A 15000-nucleotide genomic window follows, 5' to 3' on the forward strand; every position below is an offset into this window, starting at 1 on the left:
AGTAGTAGTATGATTTAAAGGCACAAAGTGATTGAAGTGTGCCCAGGCCCAGATCTACTTTGCTGGGCATGACTGTGTTTGACCTCTTGGGCCTGGAAGTCTGGTAGTAGTAGTAGTAGTAGTAGTATGATTTAAAGGTCCAAAGTGAATGAAGTGTGCCCAGGCCCAGAGCTACTTTGCTGGGCATGACTGTGTTTGACCTCTTGGGCCTGGAAGTCTATTTCTAGGCTTATATAAAGGGTCAAACTTCTTGAAGTGTGCCCAGGCCCAGAGCTACTTTGCTGGGCATGACTGTGTTTGACCTCTTGGGCCTGGAAGTCTGGTAGTAGTAGTAGTATGATTTAAAGGCACAAATTGATTGAAGTGTGCCCAGGCCCAGAGCTACTTTGCTGTGCATGACTGTGTTTGACCTCTTGGCTCTGGAAGTCTATTTCTAGGCTTATATAAAGGGTCAAACTTCTTGAAGTGTGCCCAGGCCCAGAGCTACTTTGCTGGGCATGAATGTGTTTGAACTCTTGGGCCTGGAAGTCTGGTGGTAGTAGTAGTATGATTTAAAGGCACAAAGTGATTGAAGTGTGCCCAGGCCCAGAGCTACTTTGCTGTGCATGACTGTGGTTGACCTCTTGGCCCTGGAAGTCTGGTGGTAGTAGTAGTATGATTTAAAGGCACAAAGTGATTGAAGTGTGCCCAGGCCCAGAGCTACTTTGCTGGGCATGACTGTGTTTGACCTCTTGGGCCTGGAAGTCTGGTAGTAGTAGTAGTAGTAGTAGTAGTAGTAGTAGTATGATTTAAAGGTACAAAGTGAATGAAGTGTGCCCAGGCCCAGAGCTACTTTGCTGGGCATGACTGTGTTTGACCTCTTGGGCCTGGAAGTCTGGTGGTAGTAGTAGTATGATTTAAAGGTACAAAGTGAATGAAGTGTGCCCAGGCCCAGAGCTACTTTGCTGGGCATGACTGTGTTTGACCTCTTGGCTCTGGAAGTCTATTTCTAGGCTTATATAAAGGGTCAAACATCTTGAAGTGTGCCCAGGCCCAGAGCTACTTTGCTGGGCATGACTGTGTTTGACCTCTTGGGTCTGGAAGTCTGGTAGTAGTAGTAGTATGATTTAAAGGCACAAAGTGATTGAAGTGTGCCCAGGCCCAGAGCTACTTTGCTGTGCATGACTGTGTTTGACCTCTTGGCTCTGGAAGTCTATTTCTAGGCTTATATAAAGGGTCAAACTTCTTGAAGTGTGCCCAGGCCCAGAGCTACTTTGCTGGGCATGACTGTGTTTCACCTCTTGGGCCTGGAAGTCTGGTAGTAGTAGTATGATTTAAAGGCACAAAGTGATTGAAGTGTGCCCAGGCCCAGAGCTACTTTGCTGGGCATGAATGTGTTTGACCTCTTGGGCCTGGAAGTCTGGTGGTAGTAGTAGTATGATTTAAAGGCACAAAGTGATTGAAGTGTGCCCAGGCCCAGAGCTACTTTGCTGTGCATGACTGTGTTTGAACTCTTGGGCCTGGAAGTCTATTTCTAGGCTTATATAAAGGGTCAAACTTCTTGAAGTGTGCCCAGGCCCAGAGCTACTTTGCTGGGCATGACTGTGTTTCACCTCTTGGGCCTGGAAGTCTGGTAGTAGTAGTATGATTTAAAGGCACAAAGTGATTGAAGTGTGCCCAGGCCCAGAGCTACTTTGCTGGGCATGAATGTGTTTGACCTCTTGGGCCTGGAAGTCTGGTGGTAGTAGTAGTATGATTTAAAGGTACAAAGTGAATGAAGTGTGCCCAGGCCCAGAGCTACTTTGCTGTGCATGACTGTGTTTGAACTCTTGGGCCTGGAAGTCTATTTCTAGGCTTATATAAAGGGTCAAACATCTTGAAGTGTGCCCAGGCCCAGAGCTACTTTGCTGGGCATGACTGTGTTTGACCTCTTGGGCCTGGAAGTCTATTTCTAGGCTTATATAAAGGGTCAAACTTCTTGAAGTGTGCCCAGGCCCAGAGCTACTTTGCTGGGCATGACTGTGTTTGACCTCTTGGGTCTGGAAGTCTGGTAGTAGTAGTAGTATGATTTAAAGGCACAAAGTGATTGAAGTGTGCCCAGGCCCAGAGCTACTTTGCTGGGCATGACTGTGTTTGACCTCTTGGCTCTGGAAGTCTATTTCTAGGCTTATATAAAGGGTCAAACATCTTGAAGTGTGCCCAGGCCCAGAGCTACTTTGCTGGGCATGAATGTGTTTGAACTCTTGGGCCTGGAAGTCTGGTGGTAGTAGTAGTATGATTTAAAGGCACAAAGTGATTGAAGTGTGCCCAGGCCCAGAGCTACTTTGCTGTGCATGACTGTGGTTGACCTCTTGGCCCTGGAAGTCTGGTGGTGGTAGTAGTAGTATGATTTAAAGGCACAAAGTGAATGAAGTGTGCCCAGGCCCAGAGCTACTTTGCTGGGCATGACTGTGTTTGACCTCTTGGGCCTGGAAGTCTGGTAGTAGTAGTATGATTTAAAGGCACAAAGTGATTGAAGTGTGCCCAGGCCCAGAGCTACTTTGCTGGGCATGAATGTGTTTGACCTCTTGGGCCTGGAAGTCTGGTGGTAGTAGTAGTATGATTTAAAGGTACAAAGTGAATGAAGTGTGCCCAGGCCCAGAGCTACTTTGCTGGGCATGACTGTGTTTGACCTCTTGGGCCTGGAAGTCTGGTGGTAGTAGTAGTATGATTTAAAGGCACAAAGTGATTGAAGTGTGCCCAGGCCCAGAGCTACTTTGCTGGGCATGACTGTGTTTGACCTCTTGGGCCTGGAAGTCTGGTAGTAGTAGTATGATTTAAAGGTACAAAGTGAATGAAGTGTGCCCAGGCCCAGAGCTACTTTGCTGGGCATGACTGTGTTTGACGTCTTGGGCCTGGAAGTCTGGTAGTAGTAGTATGATTTAAAGGTACAAAGTGAATGAAGTGTGCCCAGGCCCAGAGCTACTTTGCTGGGCATGACTGTGTTTGACCTCTTGGCTCTGGAAGTCTATTTCTAGGCTTATATAAAGGGTCAAACATCTTGAAGTGTGCCCAGGCCCAGAGCTACTTTGCTGGGCATGACTGTGTTTGACCTCTTGGGTCTGGAAGTCTGGTAGTAGTAGTAGTATGATTTAAAGGCACAAAGTGATTGAAGTGTGCCCAGGCCCAGAGCTACTTTGCTGTGCATGACTGTGTTTGACCTCTTGGCTCTGGAAGTCTATTTCTAGGCTTATATAAAGGGTCAAACTTCTTGAAGTGTGCCCAGGCCCAGAGCTACTTTGCTGGGCATGACTGTGTTTCACCTCTTGGGCCTGGAAGTCTGGTAGTAGTAGTATGATTTAAAGGCACAAAGTGATTGAAGTGTGCCCAGGCCCAGAGCTACTTTGCTGGGCATGAATGTGTTTGACCTCTTGGGCCTGGAAGTCTGGTGGTAGTAGTAGTATGATTTAAAGGTACAAAGTGAATGAAGTGTGCCCAGGCCCAGAGCTACTTTGCTGTGCATGACTGTGTTTGAACTCTTGGGCCTGGAAGTCTATTTCTAGGCTTATATAAAGGGTCAAACATCTTGAAGTGTGCCCAGGCCCAGAGCTACTTTGCTGGGCATGACTGTGGTTGACCTCTTGGCCCTGGAAGTCTGGTGGTAGTAGTAGTATGATTTAAAGGCACAAAGTGAATGAAGTGTGCCCAGGCCCAGAGCTACTTTGCTGGGCATGAATGTGTTTGAACTCTTGGGCCTGGAAGTCTGGTAGTAGTAGTATGATTTAAAGGCACAAAGTGAATGAAGTGTGCCCAGGCCCAGAGCTACTTTGCTGTGCATGACTGTGTTTGACCTCTTGGCTCTGGAAGTCTATTTCTAGGCTTATATAAAGGGTCAAACTTCTTGAAGTGTGCCCAGGCCCAGAGCTACTTTGCTGTGTATGACTGTGTGACCTCTTGGCCCTGGAATTCTGGTGGTAGTAGTAGTAGTATGATTTAAAGGCACAAAGTGAATGAAGTGTGCCCAGGCCCAGAGCTACTTTGCTGGGCATGACTGTGTTTGACGTCTTGGGCCTGGAAGTCTGGTAGTAGTAGTAGTAGTAGTAGTAGTAGTAGTAGTAGTAGTATGATTTAAAGGTACAAAGTGAATGAAGTGTGCCCAGGCCCAGAGCTACTTTGCTGGGCATGACTGTGTTTGACCTCTTGGGCCTGGAAGTCTATTTCTAGGCTTATATAAAGGGTCAAACTTCTTGAAGTGTGCCCAGGCCCAGAGCTACTTTGCTGGGCATGACTGTGTTTGACCTCTTGGGTCTGGAAGTCTGGTAGTAGTAGTAGTAGTATGATTTAAAGGCACAAAGTGATTGAAGTGTGCCCAGGCCCAGAGCTACTTTGCTGTGCATGACTGTGTTTGACCTCTTGGCTCTGGAAGTCTATTTCTAGGCTTATATAAAGGGTCAAACTTCTTGAAGTGTGCCCAGGCCCAGAGCTACTTTGCTGTGTATGACTGTGTGACCTCTTGGCCCTGGAATTCTGGTGGTAGTAGTAGTATGATTTAAAGGCACAAAGTGAATGAAGTGTGCCCAGGCCCAGAGCTACTTTGCTGGGCATGACTGTGTTTGACCTCTTGGGCCTGGAAGTCTGGTAGTAGTAGTATGATTTAAAGGCACAAAGTGATTGAAGTGTGCCCAGGCCCAGAGCTACTTTGCTGGGCATGAATGTGTTTGAACTCTTGGGCCTGGAAGTCTGGTGGTAGTAGTAGTATGATTTAAAGGCACAAAGTGATTGAAGTGTGCCCAGGCCCAGAGCTACTTTGCTGGGCATGACTGTGTGACCTCTTGGGCCTGGAAGTCAGGTTGTAGTATTATTAAAAAAAAAAAGGGTCAAACTGCATGGTCCGCCCAGGCCCAGAGCTACTTTGCTGGGTATGATTCTGTGACCTCTTGGGTCTGGAAATGTGGTACTTTGAATGATTAAAAGAGTGAAACGGTCTGAAGTGTGCGCAGGTGTAAAGCAACCTTGCTAGGCATGAAGGTGTGACATCCAGGGCCTGGAAGTCTGGTGGTAGTAGTAGTATGATTTAAAGGCACAAAGTGATTGAAGTGTGCCCAGGCCCAGAGCTACTTTGCTGTGCATGACTGTGGTTGACCTCTTGGCCCTGGAAGTCTGGTGGTAGTAGTAGTATGATTTAAAGGCACAAAGTGATTGAAGTGTGCCCAGGCCCAGAGCTACTTTGCTGGGCATGACTGTGTTTGACCTCTTGGGCCTGGAAGTCTGGTAGTAGTAGTATGATTTAAAGGTACAAAGTGAATGAAGTGTGCCCAGGCCCAGAGCTACTTTGCTGGGCATGACTGTGTTTGACGTCTTGGGCCTGGAAGTCTGGTAGTAGTAGTATGATTTAAAGGTACAAAGTGAATGAAGTGTGCCCAGGCCCAGAGCTACTTTGCTGGGCATGACTGTGTTTGACCTCTTGGGCCTGGAAGTCTATTTCTAGGCTTATATAAAGGGTCAAACTTCTTGAAGTGTGCCCAGGCCCAGAGCTACTTTGCTGGGCATGACTGTGTTTGACCTCTTGGGTCTGGAAGTCTGGTAGTAGTAGTAGTATGATTTAAAGGCACAAAGTGATTGAAGTGTGCCCAGGCCCAGAGCTACTTTGCTGGGCATGACTGTGTTTGACCTCTTGGCTCTGGAAGTCTATTTCTAGGCTTATATAAAGGGTCAAACTTCTTGAAGTGTGCCCAGGCCCAGAGCTACTTTGCTGGGCATGACTGTGTTTCACCTCTTGGGCCTGGAAGTCTGGTAGTAGTAGTATGATTTAAAGGCACAAAGTGATTGAAGTGTGCCCAGGCCCAGAGCTACTTTGCTGGGCATGAATGTGTTTGACCTCTTGGGCCTGGAAGTCTGGTGGTAGTAGTAGTATGATTTAAAGGTACAAAGTGAATGAAGTGTGCCCAGGCCCAGAGCTACTTTGCTGTGCATGACTGTGTTTGAACTCTTGGGCCTGGAAGTCTATTTCTAGGCTTATATAAAGGGTCAAACATCTTGAAGTGTGCCCAGGCCCAGAGCTACTTTGCTGGGCATGACTGTGTTTGACCTCTTGGGCCTGGAAGTCTATTTCTAGGCTTATATAAAGGGTCAAACTTCTTGAAGTGTGCCCAGGCCCAGAGCTACTTTGCTGGGCATGACTGTGTTTGACCTCTTGGGTCTGGAAGTCTGGTAGTAGTAGTAGTATGATTTAAAGGCACAAAGTGATTGAAGTGTGCCCAGGCCCAGAGCTACTTTGCTGGGCATGACTGTGTTTGACCTCTTGGCTCTGGAAGTCTATTTCTAGGCTTATATAAAGGGTCAAACATCTTGAAGTGTGCCCAGGCCCAGAGCTACTTTGCTGGGCATGAATGTGTTTGAACTCTTGGGCCTGGAAGTCTGGTGGTAGTAGTAGTATGATTTAAAGGCACAAAGTGATTGAAGTGTGCCCAGGCCCAGAGCTACTTTGCTGTGCATGACTGTGGTTGACCTCTTGGCCCTGGAAGTCTGGTGGTGGTAGTAGTAGTATGATTTAAAGGCACAAAGTGAATGAAGTGTGCCCAGGCCCAGAGCTACTTTGCTGGGCATGACTGTGTTTGACCTCTTGGGCCTGGAAGTCTGGTAGTAGTAGTATGATTTAAAGGCACAAAGTGATTGAAGTGTGCCCAGGCCCAGAGCTACTTTGCTGGGCATGAATGTGTTTGACCTCTTGGGCCTGGAAGTCTGGTGGTAGTAGTAGTATGATTTAAAGGTACAAAGTGAATGAAGTGTGCCCAGGCCCAGAGCTACTTTGCTGGGCATGACTGTGTTTGACCTCTTGGGCCTGGAAGTCTGGTGGTAGTAGTAGTATGATTTAAAGGCACAAAGTGATTGAAGTGTGCCCAGGCCCAGAGCTACTTTGCTGGGCATGACTGTGTTTGACCTCTTGGGCCTGGAAGTCTGGTAGTAGTAGTATGATTTAAAGGTACAAAGTGAATGAAGTGTGCCCAGGCCCAGAGCTACTTTGCTGGGCATGACTGTGTTTGACGTCTTGGGCCTGGAAGTCTGGTAGTAGTAGTATGATTTAAAGGTACAAAGTGAATGAAGTGTGCCCAGGCCCAGAGCTACTTTGCTGGGCATGACTGTGTTTGACCTCTTGGCTCTGGAAGTCTATTTCTAGGCTTATATAAAGGGTCAAACATCTTGAAGTGTGCCCAGGCCCAGAGCTACTTTGCTGGGCATGACTGTGTTTGACCTCTTGGGTCTGGAAGTCTGGTAGTAGTAGTAGTATGATTTAAAGGCACAAAGTGATTGAAGTGTGCCCAGGCCCAGAGCTACTTTGCTGTGCATGACTGTGTTTGACCTCTTGGCTCTGGAAGTCTATTTCTAGGCTTATATAAAGGGTCAAACTTCTTGAAGTGTGCCCAGGCCCAGAGCTACTTTGCTGGGCATGACTGTGTTTCACCTCTTGGGCCTGGAAGTCTGGTAGTAGTAGTATGATTTAAAGGCACAAAGTGATTGAAGTGTGCCCAGGCCCAGAGCTACTTTGCTGGGCATGAATGTGTTTGACCTCTTGGGCCTGGAAGTCTGGTGGTAGTAGTAGTATGATTTAAAGGTACAAAGTGAATGAAGTGTGCCCAGGCCCAGAGCTACTTTGCTGTGCATGACTGTGTTTGAACTCTTGGGCCTGGAAGTCTATTTCTAGGCTTATATAAAGGGTCAAACATCTTGAAGTGTGCCCAGGCCCAGAGCTACTTTGCTGGGCATGACTGTGGTTGACCTCTTGGCCCTGGAAGTCTGGTGGTAGTAGTAGTATGATTTAAAGGCACAAAGTGAATGAAGTGTGCCCAGGCCCAGAGCTACTTTGCTGGGCATGAATGTGTTTGAACTCTTGGGCCTGGAAGTCTGGTAGTAGTAGTATGATTTAAAGGCACAAAGTGAATGAAGTGTGCCCAGGCCCAGAGCTACTTTGCTGTGCATGACTGTGTTTGACCTCTTGGCTCTGGAAGTCTATTTCTAGGCTTATATAAAGGGTCAAACTTCTTGAAGTGTGCCCAGGCCCAGAGCTACTTTGCTGTGTATGACTGTGTGACCTCTTGGCCCTGGAATTCTGGTGGTAGTAGTAGTAGTATGATTTAAAGGCACAAAGTGAATGAAGTGTGCCCAGGCCCAGAGCTACTTTGCTGGGCATGACTGTGTTTGACGTCTTGGGCCTGGAAGTCTGGTAGTAGTAGTAGTAGTAGTAGTAGTAGTAGTAGTAGTAGTATGATTTAAAGGTACAAAGTGAATGAAGTGTGCCCAGGCCCAGAGCTACTTTGCTGGGCATGACTGTGTTTGACCTCTTGGGCCTGGAAGTCTATTTCTAGGCTTATATAAAGGGTCAAACTTCTTGAAGTGTGCCCAGGCCCAGAGCTACTTTGCTGGGCATGACTGTGTTTGACCTCTTGGGTCTGGAAGTCTGGTAGTAGTAGTAGTAGTATGATTTAAAGGCACAAAGTGATTGAAGTGTGCCCAGGCCCAGAGCTACTTTGCTGTGCATGACTGTGTTTGACCTCTTGGCTCTGGAAGTCTATTTCTAGGCTTATATAAAGGGTCAAACTTCTTGAAGTGTGCCCAGGCCCAGAGCTACTTTGCTGTGTATGACTGTGTGACCTCTTGGCCCTGGAATTCTGGTGGTAGTAGTAGTATGATTTAAAGGCACAAAGTGAATGAAGTGTGCCCAGGCCCAGAGCTACTTTGCTGGGCATGACTGTGTTTGACCTCTTGGGCCTGGAAGTCTATTTCTAGGCTTATATAAAGGGTCAAACTTCTTGAAGTGTGCCCAGGCCCAGAGCTACTTTGCTGTGTATGACTGTGTGACCTCTTGGCCCTGGAATTCTGGTGGTAGTAGTAGTATGATTTAAAGGCACAAAGTGAATGAAGTGTGCCCAGGCCCAGAGCTACTTTGCTGGGCATGACTGTGTTTGACCTCTTGGGCCTGGAAGTCTGGTAGTAGTAGTATGATTTAAAGGCACAAAGTGATTGAAGTGTGCCCAGGCCCAGAGCTACTTTGCTGGGCATGAATGTGTTTGACCTCTTGGGCCTGGAAGTCTGGTGGTAGTAGTAGTATGATTTAAAGGTACAAAGTGAATGAAGTGTGCCCAGGCCCAGAGCTACTTTGCTGGGCATGACTGTGTTTGACCTCTTGGGCCTGGAAGTCTGGTGGTAGTAGTAGTATGATTTAAAGGTACAAAGTGAATGAAGTGTGCCCAGGCCCAGAGCCAGGCCTGGGCAGCAGGGGGCGCTCCTGGCCATGCCCAGCGAGTTTCGTGCGAATCGGACCTGGTCCGGAAGAGATACGAAGGGAAAACTCATTACTCGTCGGGGTGGCACATCCAGGCTCTCGACCCTCCCAAAGCGTCCGACCAGGGTGCACCCTGCCGGGCATGGTTAGCCGCCAGCCCCCTTCCTGGAGGTCTGGTTGGCACGGGGTTTTGATTTATCGGTTTCATATCTCTGGGCTCCTTGGGAGCAGAAAGTCGGTTGAGGGCCCTTTGGAAAGAGCCGGGGCTGCCGTTTAACGCTGTCCAAGCGGCAGGCGAAGCGCACCCACCGTTTTTACGCTATGATTTTTTAAAACCGCCGGGGCGGCAAACACAGGGCCGGTCGGGTTTGAAGACGAATATCTCTTCGGCCCTTGGGAGGAGAGAAGCAGCGCGGGTCACCTTTGAACGCGCTCGCTGCCAGGAACGTCTGGCGTAAAAGTTTCGTGGGAATCGGACGTTCCTAGGCTGAGAAGCGAGCGCCCGCCCTCGGGCGGTCGGGGGCCCCTTTCTCATTCCCCGTCTGGGCTAAAAATACGAGGTCGGACCCGATGGACTCGGGAGACTGGAGAGTACCAGGGAGACCCTGGAAGCAGGCGACCCGACCCACGCTTCGCTGTCTCCTCGGCCCTCGGGAGTAGAAGCGCGGGGACGGTGGCGTGGGCAGCAGGGGGCGCTCCTGGCCATGCCCAGCGAGTTTCGTGCGAATCGGACCTGGTCCGGAAGAGATACGAAGGGAAAACTCATTACTCGTCGGGGTGGCACATCCAGGCTCTCGACCCTCCCAAAGCGTCCGACCAGGGTGCACCCTGCCGGGCATGGTTAGCCGCCAGCCCCCTTCCTGGAGGTCTGGTTGGCACGGGGTTTTGATTTTTCGGTTTCATATCTCTGGGCTCCTTGGGAGCAGAAAGTCGGTTGAGGGCCCTTTGGAAAGAGCCGGGGCTGCCGTTTAACGCTGTCCAAGCGGCAGGCGAAGCGCACCCACCGTTTTTACGCTATGATTTTTTAAAACCGCCGGGGCGGCAAACACAGGGCCGGTCGGGTTTGAAGACGAATATCTCTTCGGCCCTTGGGAGGAGAGAAGCAGCGCGGGTCACCTTTGAACGCGCTCGCTGCCAGGAACGTCTGGCGTAAAAGTTTCGTGGGAATCGGACGTTCCTAGGCTGAGAAGCGAGCGCCCGCCCTCGGGCGGTCGGGGGCCCCTTTCTCATTCCCCGTCTGGGCTAAAAATACGAGGTCGGACCCGATGGACTCGGGAGACTGGAGAGTACCAGGGAGACCCTGGAAGCAGGCGACCCGACCCACGCTTCGCTGTCTCCTCGGCCCTCGGGAGTAGAAGCGCGGGGACGGTGGCGTGGGCAGCAGGGGGCGCTCCTGGCCATGCCCAGCGAGTTTCGTGCGAATCGGACCTGGTCCGGAAGAGATACGAAGGGAAAACTCATTACTCGTCGGGGTGGCACATCCAGGCTCTCGACCCTCCCAAAGCGTCCGACCAGGGTGCACCCTGCCGGGCATGGTTAGCCGCCAGCCCCCTTCCTGGAGGTCTGGTTGGCACGGGGTTTTGATTTATCGGTTTCATATCTCTGGGCTCCTTGGGAGCAGAAAGTCGGTTGAGGGCCCTTTGGAAAGAGCCGGGGCTGCCGTTTAACGCTGTCCAAGCGGCAGGCGAAGCGCACCCACCGTTTTTACGCTATGATTTTTTAAAACCGCCGGGGCGGCAAACACAGGGCCGGTCGGGTTTGAAGACGAATATCTCTTCGGCCCTTGGGAGGAGAGAAGCAGCGCGGGTCACCTTTGAACGCGCTCGCTGCCAGGAACGTCTGGCGTAAAAGTTTCGTGGGAATCGGACGTTCCTAGGCTGAGAAGCGAGCGCCCGCCCTCGGGCGGTCGGGGGCCCCTTTCTCATTCCCCGTCTGGGCTAAAAATACGAGGTCGGACCCGATGGACTCGGGAGACTGGAGAGTACCAGGGAGACCCTGGAAGCAGGCGACCCGACCCACGCTTCGCTGTCTCCTCGGCCCTCGGGAGTAGAAGCGCGGGGACGGTGGCGTGGGCAGCAGGGGGCGCTCCTGGCCATGCCCAGCGAGTTTCGTGCGAATCGGACCTGGTCCGGAAGAGATACGAAGGGAAAACTCATTACTCGTCGGGGTGGCACATCCAGGCTCTCGACCCTCCCAAAGCGTCCGACCAGGGTGCACCCTGCCGGGCATGGTTAGCCGCCAGCCCCCTTCCTGGAGGTCTGGTTGGCACGGGGTTTTGATTTATCGGTTTCATATCTCTGGGCTCCTTGGGAGCAGAAAGTCGGTTGAGGGCCCTTTGGAAAGAGCCGGGGCTGCCGTTTAACGCTGTCCAAGCGGCAGGCGAAGCGCACCCACCGTTTTTACGCTATGATTTTTTAAAACCGCCGGGGCGGCAAACACAGGGCCGGTCGGGTTTGAAGACGAATATCTCTTCGGCCCTTGGGAGGAGAGAAGCAGCGCGGGTCACCTTTGAACGCGCTCGCTGCCAGGAACGTCTGGCGTAAAAGTTTCGTGGGAATCGGACGTTCCTAGGCTGAGAAGCGAGCGCCCGCCCTCGGGCGGTCGGGGGCCCCTTTCTCATTCCCCGTCTGGGCTAAAAATACGAGGTCGGACCCGATGGACTCGGGAGACTGGAGAGTACCAGGGAGACCCTGGAAGCAGGCGACCCGACCCACGCTTCGCTGTCTCCTCGGCCCTCGGGAGTAGAAGCGCGGGGACGGTGGCGTGGGCAGCAGGGGGCGCTCCTGGCCATGCCCAGCGAGTTTCGTGCGAATCGGACCTGGTCCGGAAGAGATACGAAGGGAAAACTCATTACTCGTCGGGGTGGCACATCCAGGCTCTCGACCCTCCCAAAGCGTCCGACCAGGGTGCACCCTGCCGGGCATGGTTAGCCGCCAGCCCCCTTCCTGGAGGTCTGGTTGGCACGGGGTTTTGATTTTTCGGTTTCATATCTCTGGGCTCCTTGGGAGCAGAAAGTCGGTTGAGGGCCCTTTGGAAAGAGCCGGGGCTGCCGTTTAACGCTGTCCAAGCGGCAGGCGAAGCGCACCCACCGTTTTTACGCTATGATTTTTTAAAACCGCCGGGGCGGCAAACACAGGGCCGGTCGGGTTTGAAGACGAATATCTCTTCGGCCCTTGGGAGGAGAGAAGCAGCGCGGGTCACCTTTGAACGCGCTCGCTGCCAGGAACGTCTGGCGTAAAAGTTTCGTGGGAATCGGACGTTCCTAGGCTGAGAAGCGAGCGCCCGCCCTCGGGCGGTCGGGGGCCCCTTTCTCATTCCCCGTCTGGGCTAAAAATACGAGGTCGGACCCGATGGACTCGGGAGACTGGAGAGTACCAGGGAGACCCTGGAAGCAGGCGACCCGACCCACGCTTCGCTGTCTCCTCGGCCCTCGGGAGTAGAAGCGCGGGGACGGTGGCGTGGGCAGCAGGGGGCGCTCCTGGCCATGCCCAGCGAGTTTCGTGCGAATCGGACCTGGTCCGGAAGAGATACGAAGGGAAAACTCATTACTCGTCGGGGTGGCACATCCAGGCTCTCGACCCTCCCAAAGCGTCCGACCAGGGTGCACCCTGCCGGGCATGGTTAGCCGCCAGCCCCCTTCCTGGAGGTCTGGTTGGCACGGGGTTTTGATTTATCGGTTTCATATCTCTGGGCTCCTTGGGAGCAGAAAGTCGGTTGAGGGCCCTTTGGAAAGAGCCGGGGCTGCCGTTTAACGCTGTCCAAGCGGCAGGCGAAGCGCACCCACCGTTTTTACGCTATGATTTTTTAAAACCGCCGGGGCGGCAAACACAGGGCCGGTCGGGTTTGAAGACGAATATCTCTTCGGCCCTTGGGAGGAGAGAAGCAGCGCGGGTCACCTTTGAACGCGCTCGCTGCCAGGAACGTCTGGCGTAAAAGTTTCGTGGGAATCGGACGTTCCTAGGCTGAGAAGCGAGCGCCCGCCCTCGGGCGGTCGGGGGCCCCTTTCTCATTCCCCGTCTGGGCTAAAAATACGAGGTCGGACCCGATGGACTCGGGAGACTGGAGAGTACCAGGGAGACCCTGGAAGCAGGCGACCCGACCCACGCTTCGCTGTCTCCTCGGCCCTCGGGGAGTAGAAGCGCGGGGACGGTGGCGTGGGCAGCAGGGGGCGCTCCTGGCCATGCCCAGCGAGTTTCGTGCGAATCGGACCTGGTCCGGAAGAGATACGAAGGGAAAACTCATTACTCGTCGGGGTGGCACATCCAGGCTCTCGACCCTCCCGAAGTGTCCGACCAGGGTGCACCCTGCCGGGCTAAGAGAACAGCCAGGTGAACCCTGGAGGTTCCGAACTCCAGACCCCTGGACCCGACGGCTCAGTCCGCCTCAGGTGCACTACAGAGGTCCTCGGGCTGTCCCTGAGTGCATTAAAACGGAAATCAGAATTACTCCCCCGGGTGGCACTTCCAGGCTCTCGACCCTCCCAAAGTGTCCGACCAGGGTGCACCCTGCTGGGCATGGTTAGCCGCCAGCCCCCTTCCTGGAGGTCTGGTTGGCACGGGGTTTTGCAAATAGGTCCCGTCGGGTATATGGGAGAGCAAAGAGAATCAATGGGGTCCAAGCACTAAATTCATCCAGTGGCGTTCTCTGGAAGCCCAAGGGGAGTCCGAGGGGTGTTCGGCCGGCAAGGGGAGCTCTCCCTCGGACACATGATCAAACGCCTGTCCCCTACCGGAAAGTGGTGTGCTCTGGATGCCCCCCCCCCCCCCCCCCCATCCCCCGAGGGGGGTGCTTATCCCGCGAGGGGAGCCCTCCTCGGGTTAAGTGAACCATCATGCCGATTCCCCTATGGAAGTGGGCACATCCAGGCACACAGTCTGCTTTGCTCTCCCCGACCCGAGTGCGTCTGTTGGGCTGAGTGTACGCCCAGGCAACTGGATCCAATGGCTCAGTCCGCCGCAGCGTGCTTCGACGATGGGTCGTACAGCCATGCCACCAGGGTGGGCGTGTTTGTAAATGTACCAGTGGATTCTCGTCGGCCTGCCACATCCATGGTATCGACCCACCAGGCCTGTCCGACCAGGGGTTGACCCTGGACGGGCACGGTCTGTGGTTTGGCCCTTGTCCTAGATGAAATCGGGCACGGGGTTTTCTGGCCAGGTACCATCGGGTTACTGGGAGAGCGGCTTCGGTCTCCAGGTGAGACCAATGGTGAAGCAGCACGAGGCAATGGAGAGCATGCAAAGCGATGGGGAAGCCATGCACGGCAATGGCCACGAAAAAAAAAAAAAAATCACCACGGAAGGAACGTGAAGAACAAGGAGGAGTGTAGTGACACTGCCCAAAGCTGCCCGGTGTTGCAGGGGTCTATTGGTGTGTTGCTTCCTTGTTTGGTAGAGTGGAGTACCAGACCCGCCAGGGGTAGGCAAACCATTCCCCCTACGGTAAGTGAGGAGCCAGCCATTTGACGAGCGGGTGTCCACGTGTACGGGTGCGAGCGCTATCCCCCCACACGGGGTTAGGCCACGGCCTTAGGTGGACGTCTGCCGACCAGCCCCGGCTGATCCAGAACTTCTGATGTGGAGAGCGGTTTTGACAGATCCTCCCTGGTTCTAGCGGGTCAAGCCTCTGATGGGGGGTGGGGGTTATTTGTAACCCATCCCAGAACTCTCTGGGGGAGACTCAGACGGCCAGTCTGTCTACTCAGTTGTCCTATACTGGTGTCTGTGGTTTGGGAGGAAGGGAGTGCCCTGCTTTGTTGGCCT

Source organism: Electrophorus electricus, unplaced genomic scaffold, assembly GCF_041902795.1.
Source record: "Electrophorus electricus isolate QZ-2024a unplaced genomic scaffold, ASM4190279v1 Scaffold219, whole genome shotgun sequence".
In the NCBI taxonomy this organism is placed as follows: domain Eukaryota; kingdom Metazoa; phylum Chordata; class Actinopteri; order Gymnotiformes; family Gymnotidae; genus Electrophorus; species Electrophorus electricus.